This window comes from Arachis hypogaea, chromosome 20, assembly GCF_003086295.3.
Source record: "Arachis hypogaea cultivar Tifrunner chromosome 20, arahy.Tifrunner.gnm2.J5K5, whole genome shotgun sequence".
Taxonomy (NCBI): Eukaryota; Viridiplantae; Streptophyta; class Magnoliopsida; order Fabales; family Fabaceae; genus Arachis; species Arachis hypogaea.
Window position 1 is genome coordinate 60,090,985 of NC_092055.1, and position 12,503 is coordinate 60,103,487.

Below are 12,503 nucleotides of genomic sequence, written 5' to 3' on the forward strand. Positions count from 1 at the left end.
CCTTCTCAAAGGTCATGGTGCATATGGTACAAGGTATTAGGAACTTTCCAGGATCCTGTTTCTTCTGAGGCAATCTCAGTTGATCCAATGCATTTAGTTCATTGGTGAACAGGGGAGGTTCATCTCCCCAAGTCTCTTTACCAAATAAATTGGCATTCAACTTCATGATTGCACCAAGGAACTTGGCAACTTGCTCTTCAGTAACATCCTCATTCCCTTCAGAAGAAGAATACTCATCAGAGCTCATGAAGGGCATAAAGAAGTTCAATGAAATCTCTATGGTCTCTAGATGAGTCTCAGATTTCTTTGGTTCCTCAAAGGGAAACTCCTTATTGATCACTAGACGTCCCAGGAGGTCTTCCTCCTTGGGATTCATGTCCTGCTCCTCTCTTGTGGGTTCGGCCATGATATTCAATTCAATGGCCTTGCACTCTCCTTTTGGATTTTCTTCTGTATTACTTGGGAGAGAACTAGGAGGAGTTTTAGTGATCTTCTTACTCAGCTGGCCCACTTGTGCCTCTAAATTTCTAATTGAGGACCTTGTTTTATTCATGAAACTTACAGTGGCCTTGGACAGATCAGAGACTAAGTTTGCTAAATTAGAGGTATTTTGTTCAGAATTCTCTGTCTGTTGCTGAGTGGATGATGGAAAAGGCTTGCTATTGCTAAACCTGTTTCTTCCACCGTTATTAAAGCCTTGTTGAGGCTTTTGTTGATCCTTCCATGAGTGATTTGGGTGATTTTTCCATGAGGGGTTATAGGTGTTTCCATATGGTTCACCCATGTAATTCACCTCTGCTATTGCAGGGTTCTCAGGATCATAAGCTTCTTCTTCAGAAGATGCCTCTTGAGTACTGTTGGATGCAGCTTGTATTCCATTGAGACTTTGAGAAATCATATTGACTTGCTGAGTCAATATTTTATTCTGGGCCAATATGGCATTCAGAGTATCAATTTCAAGAAATTCCTTCTTCTGAGGCGTCCCATTACTCAGAGGATTCCTCTCAGAAGTGTACATGAACTGGTTATTAGCAACCATGTCAATGAGTTCTTGAGCTTCTGCAGGTATTTTCTTTAGGTGAATGGATCCACCTGCAGAAGTATCCAATGACATCTTAGCTAATTCAGACAGACCATCATAGAATATATCCAGGATGGTCCATTCTGAAAGCATGTCAGAAGGACACTTTTTGGTCAGTTCCTTGTATCTCTCCCAAGCTTCATAGAGGGATTCACCTTCTTTCTGTCTGAAGGTTTGAACATCCACTCTAAGCTTGCTCAGCTTTTGAGGAGGAAAGAACTTGGCTAAGAAAGCCTTGACCAGCTTATCCCAAGAGTTCAGGCTATCCTTAGGTTGAGAGTCCAACCATATTCTAGCTCTGTCTCTTACAGCAAAAGGGAAAGGCATGAGCCTGTAGACTTCAGGATCTACTCCATTAGTCTTAACAGTATCACAGATCTGCAAGAATTCAGTTAAGAACTGAAAAGGATCTTCAGATGGAAGTCCATGAAACTTGCAGTTTTGTTGCATCAGAGAAACTAATTGAGGTTTAAGCTCAAAGTTGTTTGCTCCAATGGTAGGAATTGAGATGCTTCTTCCATGTAAATTAGAATTAGGTGCAGTAAAGTCACCAAGCATCCTCCTTGTATTATTATTATTTTCGGCTGCCATCTCTTCTTCCCGTTCGAAAATTTCTGTAAGGTTATCTCTGGATTGTTGTATTTTAGCTTCTCTTAGTTTCCTCTTTAGAGTCCTTTCAGGTTCAGGGTCCGCTTCAACAAGAATGTTCTTGTCCTTGCTCCTGCTCATATGAAAAAGAGGGAACAGAAAAATAATAATAATAGGGATCCTTTTTACCACAGTATAGAGGTTCCCTTGTTGTTAGTAGAAGAAGAAAGGGGATAAGAGTGAAGAAGAATGGATAATCCAAACACAAGGGTGAGGATAGGAGCGGTAATTTGAGATGAAGAGAAGTGTTAGTAAATAAATAAATAAATAGAAGAAGATGAGAGAGAGAAGTTTTCGAAAATAATTTTTGAAAAAGGTTAGTAATTTTCGAAAATTAAGAATGAAATTAAAATTAAAATTAAAAATTGAAACAATTAATTAATTAAAAAGAATTTTTAAAAAAAGGGAAAAGATTTTCGAAAATTAGAGAGAGAGAGTTAGTTAGGTAGTTTTGAAAAAGATAAGAAACAAACAAAAAGTCAATTAGTTAGTTGAAAAAGATTTGAAAATTAATTTTGAAAAGTTAGAAAAGATATTTGAAAATCAAATTTTTGAAAAAGATAAGATTTTTTTAAAAAGATATGATAGGAAGATATGATTAGAATTAGTTTTGAAAAAGATTTGAATTTTAAAATCATAATTAATGACTTGACTCACAAGAAATCACAAGATATGATTCTAGAATTTAAAGTTTGAATCTTTCTTAACAAGTAAGTAACAAACTCGAAATTTTTGAATCAAAACATTAATTGATGATGTGATTTTCGAAAATATGATATAAAATTAAGAAAAATATTTTTGAAAAATATTTTTATAATTTTCGAAAATAAGAAAAATGAAAAAGATTTGATTTTTGAAAAAGGTTTTTGAAAAAGATAGGATTTTCAAATTGAAAATTTGATTTGACTCATAAAAAACAACTAAATTTTAAAAAGTTTTGAAAAAGTCAACTCAAATTTTCGAAATTTATGAGTGAAAAAAGGAAAGATATTTTTTTTTTATTTTTGAATTTTTAATGATGAAAGAGAAAAACATGAAAATGATGCAATGCATGAAAATTTTGGATCAAAACAATGAATGCATGCAAGAATGCTATGAATGTCAAGATGAACACCAAGAATACTTTGAAGATCATGATGAACATCAAGAACACAATTTTGAAAAATTTTCAAGAAAAGAAAACATGCAAGACACCAAACTTAAAAATTTTTCATGTATGGACACTATGAATGCAAGAATGCATATAAAAAACAAGAACAGACACAAAACAAGAAAATATGAAGATCAATCAAGAAGGTTTATCAAGAACAACTTGAAGATCATGATGAATGCAATGCATGAATGCAATTTTTGAAAAAATGCAAGATGAGTATGCAATTGATACCAAACTTAAAATTTGGCTCAAGACTCAAACAAGAAGCACAAAATATTTTTGGTTTTTTATGATTTTCTGATTTTTTTGGATTTTTCAAAAATTATTTGAAAAAGAAAAATAAGGATTTCAAAATTTTTTAATATGAATTCCAGGAATCTTGCACTCTTAGTCTAAAGCTCCAATCTGAGGGTTAGACATGGCTTAATAGCCAGTCAAGCTTTAGCATGTAAATCAGGTGGATCAGGAACAGCAGCAGGTGGATTAGCAACAACTAGCTTGCTCTTGATAATGTTGGGTTGGAAGCCCCAGTCCAAATGGATTTTAGACATGGCTTTACAGCCAGTCAGGCTTCAACATGCTTCATGAAACACTAGAATTCATTCTTAAAAATTCTGAAGAACATTACTTAGAAAAAAATTATATTATTATTTTTTTTCGAATATTAATTAGGAAAAACGAAAAAGAAAAAAATATTTTTGAAAATTTTTTTTGAAATCAAAACAAGAAGAAAATTACCTAATCTGAGCAACAGGATGAACCGTCGGTTGTCCAAACTAGAACAATCCCCGGCAACGGCGCCAAAAACTTGGTATGCAGAAATTGTGATCCCTGAGGTTGTAAAATTTGTTGTTCGTTCTCTCCCTGGTAATGGCGCCAACAAACTAGTGCACAATACCATGGTCCAAACATAACTTCACAACATCGCACAACTAACCAGCAAGTGCACTGGGTCGTCCAAGTAATAAAACCTTACGTGAGTAAGGGTCGATCCCACGGAGATTGTTGGTATGAAGCAAGCTATGGTCACCTTGTAAATCTCAGTCAGGCGGATATCAAATGGTTATAGTATTTTCGAATAATAATAATAAATAAACAGAAAGTAAAGATAAAAATACTTATGCATATCATTGGTGAGAATTTCAGATAAGCGTATAGAGATGCTTTCGTTCCTCTGAATCTCTGCTTTCCCGCTGTCTTCATCCATTCAGTCTTACTCCTTTCCATGGCAAGATTTCTGTAAGGGCATCACCGTTGTCAATGGCTACATCCCATCCTCTCTGTGAAAATGGTCCAAATGCTCTGTCACGGCATGGCAAATCATCTGGAGGTTCTCGATCATACTGGAATAGGATTTACTATCCTTTTGCGTCTGTCACTACGCCCAGCACTCGCGAGTTTGAAGTTCGTCATAGCCATCCCTTCCCAGATCCTACTCGGAATACCACAGACAAGGTTTAGACTTTCCGGATCTCAGGAATGGCCATCCATGGGTTCTAACTTATACCACGAAGATACTAATAACTCGGACGCGGTCCCTTGTATTAGATATCTAGGAGATATTCATTCTAGCTTGTTTGCATGTAGAACGGAAGTGTTTGTCACGCACGCGTTCATAAGTGAGAATGATGATGAGCATCACATAATCATCACATTCATCCTGTTTTTGGGAATGAATGGATATCTTAGAAGCGGAATAAGTTGAATTGAATAGAAAAACATTAGTACTTTGCATTAAATCATGAGGAACAGCAGAGCTCCACACCTTAATCTATGGAGTGTAGAAACTCTACCATTGAAAAATACATAAGTGAAAGGTTCAGGCATGGCCGAATGGCCAGCCCCCATGATCTAAGAACTAGACGTCCCAAGATGTAAATACAATAGTAAAAAGTCCTATTTATACTAAACTAGTTACTAGGGTTTACAGAAGTAAGTAATTGATGTATAAATCCACTTCCGGGGCCCACTTGGTGTGTGTTTAGGCTGAGCTTGAAGTTTACACGTGGAGAGGTCATTCTTGGAGTTGAACGCCAGTTTGTAACGTGTTTCTGGCGTTCAACTCTGGTTTGTGACGTGTTTCTGGCGTTTAACTCCAGACTGCAGCATAGAACTGGCGTTCAACACCCTTTTGCATCATCTAAACTCGGCCAAAGTATGGACTATTATATATTGCTGGAAAGCCCTGGATGTCTACCTCCCAACGCCATTGGAAGCGCACCATTTTGAGTTTTGTAGCTCCAAAAAATCCACTTTGAGTGTAGGGAGGTCAGAATCCAACAACATCATCCGTCCTTCTTCTACCTCTGAATCTGATTTTTGCTCAAGTCCCTCAATTTCAGCCAGAAAATACCTGAAATCACAGAAAAACACACAAACTTATAGTAAAGTCCATAAATGTGAATTTAACATAAAAACTAATAAAAACATCCCTAAAAGTAACTAGATCCTACTAAAAATATACTAAAAACAATGCCAAAAAGCGTATAAATTATCCGCTCATCAGTGCCTCCCAACTAGCGCTTCTTTATTGTCATTAGCTTGACATTCCTTCATCTTCAGCTGAGCTTGTAGCTCACTCTCTGCCCCTCTAAGGAGCCTCCCAAGTAGTGTTTGAGTCTATGGCCATTGACAGAAAAAGTTCTATCAGTCTTGTCCTCCATGAGCTCCACATGACCATATAGGGAAACACCTTGAGTATGGTGAAAGGTCCTGACCATCTAGACTTCAGTTTTCCAGGGAAGAACTTGAGTCTTGAGTTATAGAGTAACACCTTCTATCCTTTATTGAACTCCCTTCTTGCTATCTTTTGGTCCTGCCACCTTTTTGTGTTCTCTTTGTAGATTTTTGCATTCTCATATGCTTGATTCCTAAACTCCTCCAGCTCATTGAGTTGTATTAATCTTTTTTTCCAGTAGCTTGCTCATCATAGTTTAACATTTTTAGAGCCCAAAATGCTCTATGCTCAAGTTCAACTGGCAAGTGACAAGCCTTGCTATATACCAGTTGGTATAGAGACATCCCAATGGGAGTCTTATAGGCTGTCCTGTAGGCCCATAATGCATCATCCAGCTTCTTAGAGCAATCCTTTCTTGAGCTTCCAACAGTTTTTTTCAAGGATTCGTTTCAGCTCTCTGTTGGAGATTTCAGCTTGCCCGTTGATCTGTGGGTGGTATGGAGTTGCCACTTTGTGCTTTACTCCATATCTGAGAAGGAGTGTCTCGAGTTGTTTGTTGCAGAAGTGTGTCCCTCCATCACTAATGAGAGCTCTGGGAACTCCAATTCTACTAAAAATGTTCCTTCTTAAGAAGCTTATCACAACCTTGTTGTCATTTGTTGCAGTGGCTATGGCTTCTACACACCTTGAAACATAATCAACAGCCACCAATATGTAGCTATTTGAGTAGGAGGTTGGTAAGGGTCCCATGAAATCAATCCCCCATACATCAAATAGCTCCAACTCTAGTATGAATTGTTGTGGCATCTCATTTTTCTTGGTTTGATTACCAGCTCTTTGACATTCATCACATCTTGACACCATTTTCTTGGCATCCTTAAACATTGTTGGCTAGTAAAATCCGGATTGAAGTACTTTTGCTGATGTCCTTTCTCCACTGAAGTGACCTCCATATGCAGATCTACGGCACTGCCATAATACTTTCTGCCCCTCCTCAAGGGGTATACACCTTCTTAGGATTCCATCAGTACACTTCTTGAACAAATAAGGGTCATCCCAGATGTAGTGTTTGGCATCTTTAATTAGCTTCCTCCTCATGTGCCTATTGATGTTGGTTGGTAGTTTCCCAATAGCCTTGAAGTTGGCTATGTCTGCAAACCAAAGGGCTACTCGAATCATCATCAATTGTTCATCAGGAAAGCTTTTATTGACCGCTACTTGCTGCATCTCTTCTTCTTGTGGGATCCTTGAGAGGTGGTCAGCTACCTTGTTCTCTGCTCCGCTCCTATCTTTAATCTCAATATCAAATTCTTGGAGCAACAAGATCCACCTTATTAGTCTGGGCTTAGATTCTTATTTGGTAAGCAAGTATTTGAGTGCTGCATGATCAGTGAACACAATTACTTTTGAGCCAATAAGATATGATCTAAACTTGTCAAAAGCAAAAGCTATGGCTAAAAGTTCTTTCTCCGTGGTGGTATAGTTCCTTTGATTCTCATTGAGAACCTTGCTAGCATAGTAAATAACATGTACTAGCTTGTCTTTCCTCTGTCCTAGAACAGCACCAACAGCAAAATCAGATAAATCACACATTAATTCAAAGGGAAGATCCCAGCTTGGTGGTGCTATAATAGGTGCAGAGGAAAGTTTCTTCTTAAGTTCATCAAAGGCTACCATGCACTCTCTATCAAAAACAAAGGGAGTATTTGAGACAAGTAGGTTGCTAAGGGGTTTCGCAATCTTTGAAAAATCTTTGATAAACCTCCTATAGAACCCAGCGTGTCCCAAAAAACTTCTGATTGCTTTGATATTGCAAGGTGGAGGTAATTTTTCAATTACTTCCACTTTTGCCTTGTCCACTTCTATGCCATCTTTTGAAATCTTGTGACCAAGAACCACCCCTTCAGTTACCATAAAATGGCACTTCTCCCAGTTTAAAACTAGGTTGGTTTCTTGACACCTTTTTAACACAAGAGCAAGATGGTATAGGCAATCAGAATATGAGTTCCCAAATACAAAGAAGTAATCCATGAATACTTCTATGAACTTCTCAATCATGTCTGAAAAAATGGAGAGCATGCACCTTTGGAATGTTGCAGGTGCATTGCACAATCCAAAGGGCATTCTCCTATAAGCAAAGACACCATATGGACAAGTAAATGAAGTTTTTTCCTGATCCTTGGGGTCTACAACAATTTGATTGTAGCCCGAATACCCATCTAGGAAGTAATAATACTCCTGTCCTGCCAATCTTTCAAGCATCTGGTCCATGAAAGGTAAGGGAAAGTGGTCCTTCCGGGTGTCTTCATTGAGTTTCCGGTAGTCAATGCACATACACCATCCGGTCACTGTCCTTGTGGGTATTAGTTCATTCTTCTCATTTTCCACAATAGTGATCCCTCCTTTCTTAGGGACTACTTGCACCGGGCTTACCCAAGGGCTGTCTGAGATGGGGTAGATCACCCCTGCTTGCCACAATTTCAACACTTCTTTCTGAACCACTTCATTCATAGTTGGGTTCAGCCTCCTTTGTTGTTGTCTTGAAGGTTTGGCATCTTCTTCAAGTAAGATCTTATGCATACACATTGAAGGACTGATCCCTTTTAAATCTGTAAGTGTCCATCCTAAGGCATCCTTGTGTTGTCTCAACACTTGGATGAGCTCCTCTTCTTGTTCCTTACTCAAACTTGAATTTATGATTACTGGTTGGGTATTGTTGGCACCTAGATATGCATATTTCAAGCTGGGTGGTAATGCTTTCAGCTCTAGTTTTGGTGACTCTGCATCTTTGTTGCTTGTAATGGTTGGCATGGTTGAGTTTCCTATGGTTGCTTGTGGTGATTCTCCATCTAGTGCTGTTCCAGCTCAATAGTTCCTCCACATTGTTCTTCTTCCAAGACTTCTTGAACTATTTATTCCATGGTGTCTACCAGCATGCATTCTCCTATGGATTCCTTGGGGTAACTCATTGCTTTGAAGACATTGAAGACCATTTTCTCTTCATGCAACCTCAAACTAGTTCCCCTTTTTGCACATCGATGATGGCTCCAGTAGTAGCTAGGAATGGTCTTCCTAAGATAATTGATGTGTTGGCCTCTTCTTCCATGTCCAGCATAACGAAATCAGCAGGAAAGATGAACTCTCCTACTTTCACTAGCAAGTCTTCCACCACCCCATGTAGAAACTTAAATGTTCTGTCAGCCAATTGGAGTGCCATTCTTGTTGGCTTGGCTTCCTCAATCTTCATCCTTCTCAATATGGTTAGGGACATAAGATTTATGCTAGCTCCCAAATCACACAAAGCTTTCTCAATGGTGATGTCTCCTATGATGCAGGGAATTTGGAAACTCTCTGGGTCTTTCAGCTTTTGAGGCAGCTTCTTCTGTATGATGGCGCTGCATTCTTCAATCAAGATTATGGTTTCTTTTGCTTCCCATTTCCTCTTTTTGGTTATAAGCTCCTTCAAAAATTTAGCATAGAATGGCATTTGTTCTAATGCCTCAGAAAATGGTATGTTGATTTGGAGCCTCTTGAAGATCTCTAGGAACTTAGAAAACTGGCCATCCTTCCTATATTTTCCCAGTCTTTTTGGGTATCGTGCCTTTGGCACATAAGGCTTCAAGACTGGTTTTGGTGGAGGTGGAGCAGGGATTTTTTCTTCGTCCTTGTTCTCATGCTTTGCTGCAACTTCTTCATGCTTGTCTTTGCTTGGGGTTCCTTCTTCTACAGCCTTCCCACTTCTTAGAGTAATGGCTTTGCATTCCCCTCTTAGGTTAGCCGTGGTATCACTAGGAAATGTGTGTGTGGGAAGTGAGATTTGCTTGGACAAAATCCCCACTTGTGCTTCCAACTTTGAGATTGCTACGGCTTAATTTTTCAGATTTGACCTGTATTCCTCTTGATTAGCATCTATCCTTCTGTCAGTTTATGCTTGTCCGTCCATGAGGGTGGAGACTGCTCCTGTAATTTGTGAGGACAGTTGTGCTATTGCAGCTTCCATCCTCTCAAAGTTGCTCTTGATTTCACATGGTTGTATAGTTGAAGATGGTGCACCTTGATTGAGGTTGTTGTGTGTGGGTTGGTTACCATGGTATGATGTGTTTTGTGAGTTGTGGTAGGGTCTATGGTTCCCTGTCTGATGGTTGGGGTTGTGGTTGAAATGCTAATTTGATGAATAAGGCTTGTTATGGTCCTGGTTGTGGTTTTGTTGATTTTTCCACCCAAAGTTTGGGTGGTTCTTCCAACCTGGGTTGTATGTCTTAGAGTGTGGGTCATATGGTGGTCTGAATGAATTGTTCACATAATTGGCTTGTTCCCAGTCACCTTCAGATTCGGGTGCATTCCCTTCTTGTTAAGGAGTTTGGTCTTGAATGACTGAGGCTTGGTTGGCCTCCATCCTTTTAGTTAGAGCTGCTATTTGAGCTGCAATTGCTTTGTTTTGAGCTAACAAAGCATCTACAGAGTTGAGCTCTAGCACTCCCTTCTTCTGAGTCCTTTCTGAAGCATAGAAATACTCATTTTCAGCTACAGTCTCAATGTTATCTATGGCCTCTTTAATGGTTTTCTTCTTGTTGAGTGAGCCTCCTGAAGAATGGTCCACAGCCTTCTTTGCTTTATAGGATAGTCCTTCATAAAAGATGTGTAGTTGTACCCATTCATTGAACATTTCTGGTGGGCATCTTCTTGTCAGATCTTTGAATCTCTCCCAAGCCTCATAAATATTTCTCCATCTTGTTGTCTGAAAGTTTGCACCTCATCTCTCAGCCTAATGATTCTTTGTGGGGGGTAAAATCTTGCGAGGAATCTGTTCACGACCTCCTCCCATGTAGTTAGGCTATCCTTGGGAAATGATTCCAACCACTTTGCTACCTTATCTCTGAGTGAGAAAGGGAACAAGAGTAGATTGTAGATGTCAGGGTGTACCCCGTTGGACTTTACAGTATCACATATCCTCAAGAATATGCTGAGATGTTGATTAGGGTCTTCTTGGGCACTTCCTCCATATGAGCAATTGTTATGAACAAGTATGATGAGCTGAGGTTTTAGCTCAAAATTATTGGCATGAATGGTTGGTTTTAGGATGCTACTGCCACAATTTCTTGGGTTTGGGTTGATGTAGGAGCCTAAGATTCTCCTTTCTTGCCCATCATGATTTACTGGGCCTTCTCTAGCATTGTGAGCTTCTTCTTCATGGTGGTTCTCCATGTTCTCCTCCATGAATGTTTCAAAATACTCTTCCTCTTCCTCAGAACCGACGACTCTTTTCCCTCTTGCTTCCCTCCTTAATCTAAGGAAGATCTTCTCAGGTTCAGAATCAAAGGAAGTTGAAGCACCGCTTCTTCTACCTATCAAACAACCAACAAGGCAAAAGCAAGAAAAAAATGAATGAAGAAATTACTCTTGTTAGAGTGGATGTTAGTGTGAGTGGTGCAATTAATCAAACAGTTAGAAGAGTGGAAATATGGATGATAAAAATAACAAGGAATTTAAATTGCTTAATCTAGCTCTCCAATTGATTTAATCACTGTCAAATTTAAGCCAATCCTCGGCAACGGTGACATAAAACTTGATGACTGGAATTCACACCCAATTCAAAATTGGTGAATTAGTCCTTTTGGCAAGCGCACCAAAATTATCGTCAAGTAATAACCCACAGTGGAGTGGGATCGTATCCACAGAGATTGGCAAATTCGAGCAGTTTTAATCAATTGATGAATTAGTCAAGCGAATCAATAGGATTGTAGATTACAGAATTGTAAATGACTAGAATAGAAGGAAAAGCAATAAAGTGCAGAAATATAAATGGCAGAAAGTAAAGGGCAGAATCATAAATGACTTGAATGTAAATGGGAATGGGGAATTGCTGAATGTAAAAATAAGCTGTAAAGAAATGGATAGATAAGAATGGGGAAATTCATTAAGATTGGGAGATGTTGTCTCTTTGGATCAAATCTAGCTTATATCCTCTTCAATCATGCAACTTATTGACCTCTTGGCAATCATGATTGATTGAGCCCCAATCCCTTGGTGACTCAATCTCTCAGATCTTGATCAATAGCCAATTCCTTGGTCTAATTGCTCAAGAAGGGAGATAGGCTTGGTCCCTGATTATACCACATACCATTATAGGTCTAGGTAGAGGGAGGATTATATGTCACGTATCCAAACACCAAAACCCATATTCTACTCTAGTGTGAGAAGGGATTTCAAGCATGGTTTCATGTTTCCTTTCCCAAGGTTCCCATGAAACCCAATTGCATTCAATCTTTTTCCCAAGATAATTGAACACTAAGCATTAAGAACAAAATTCCTTCTAGTATATCAAAGAGAAGATGAAGAGAAGAATGATTTCACTATTATCAATCCATCAAGTACAACAGAGCTCCCTCTCTCAATGAGAGGGAAGTTAGCTACTCATAGCACAAAAAGTACTCAAAAGTGAAGTGTAAAAGTGGATCTAAAACTAACTGCTTAACCCCCCTTTCTTTATTACTCCTTGGGGGTATTTATACTACTCCTAGTAAAATAAAAGAATTACAAAAGTGAAAAAGGAAAATTACATTTTGGAGGAAAAAGAAAACACTCAATAAGCATGACTTCTCAGCTGGCGTGTGGCTGGCGCTTTTCTGGCGTGTCGCGTGCCCTTCATTTCCAGCTTGGCGTGCCACGCCCAATCCTTCAAGTGGCATGCTCGTCCCTCTAACAACCTTGGCATGCCACGCCTTCGAACTCAAGTGGCACGCCATAGTGGATTTCTTATGTTGGCGTACCACGCCTTCGAACTCAAGTGGCACGCCCTTTGCCTTTCTCACTTCTCTTTGCCTCTGGAAACCTGTACTAGCGTGCCACGCCCAAGGTCTGGCGTGCCACACCCTTGCTTTATGCTTGGCTAGGCTTCTCTGGAAAGTTGAACTAGCGTGGCACGCCCAGGGTCTGGCGTGCCA

At 39.1% G+C, this 12,503-nt stretch overlaps 1 non-coding gene across 1 annotated transcript; it reads left to right on the forward strand.

Moving 5' to 3' along the window:
* Window positions 1-1,168: 1,168 nt before the first annotated feature.
* LOC112788446 (small nucleolar RNA R71) lies at window positions 1,169-1,276 on the forward strand. Its single transcript, XR_003195808.1, has one exon. It is a non-coding gene; the product is annotated as a small nucleolar RNA R71 (small nucleolar RNA).
* Window positions 1,277-12,503: the final 11,227 nt, after the last annotated feature.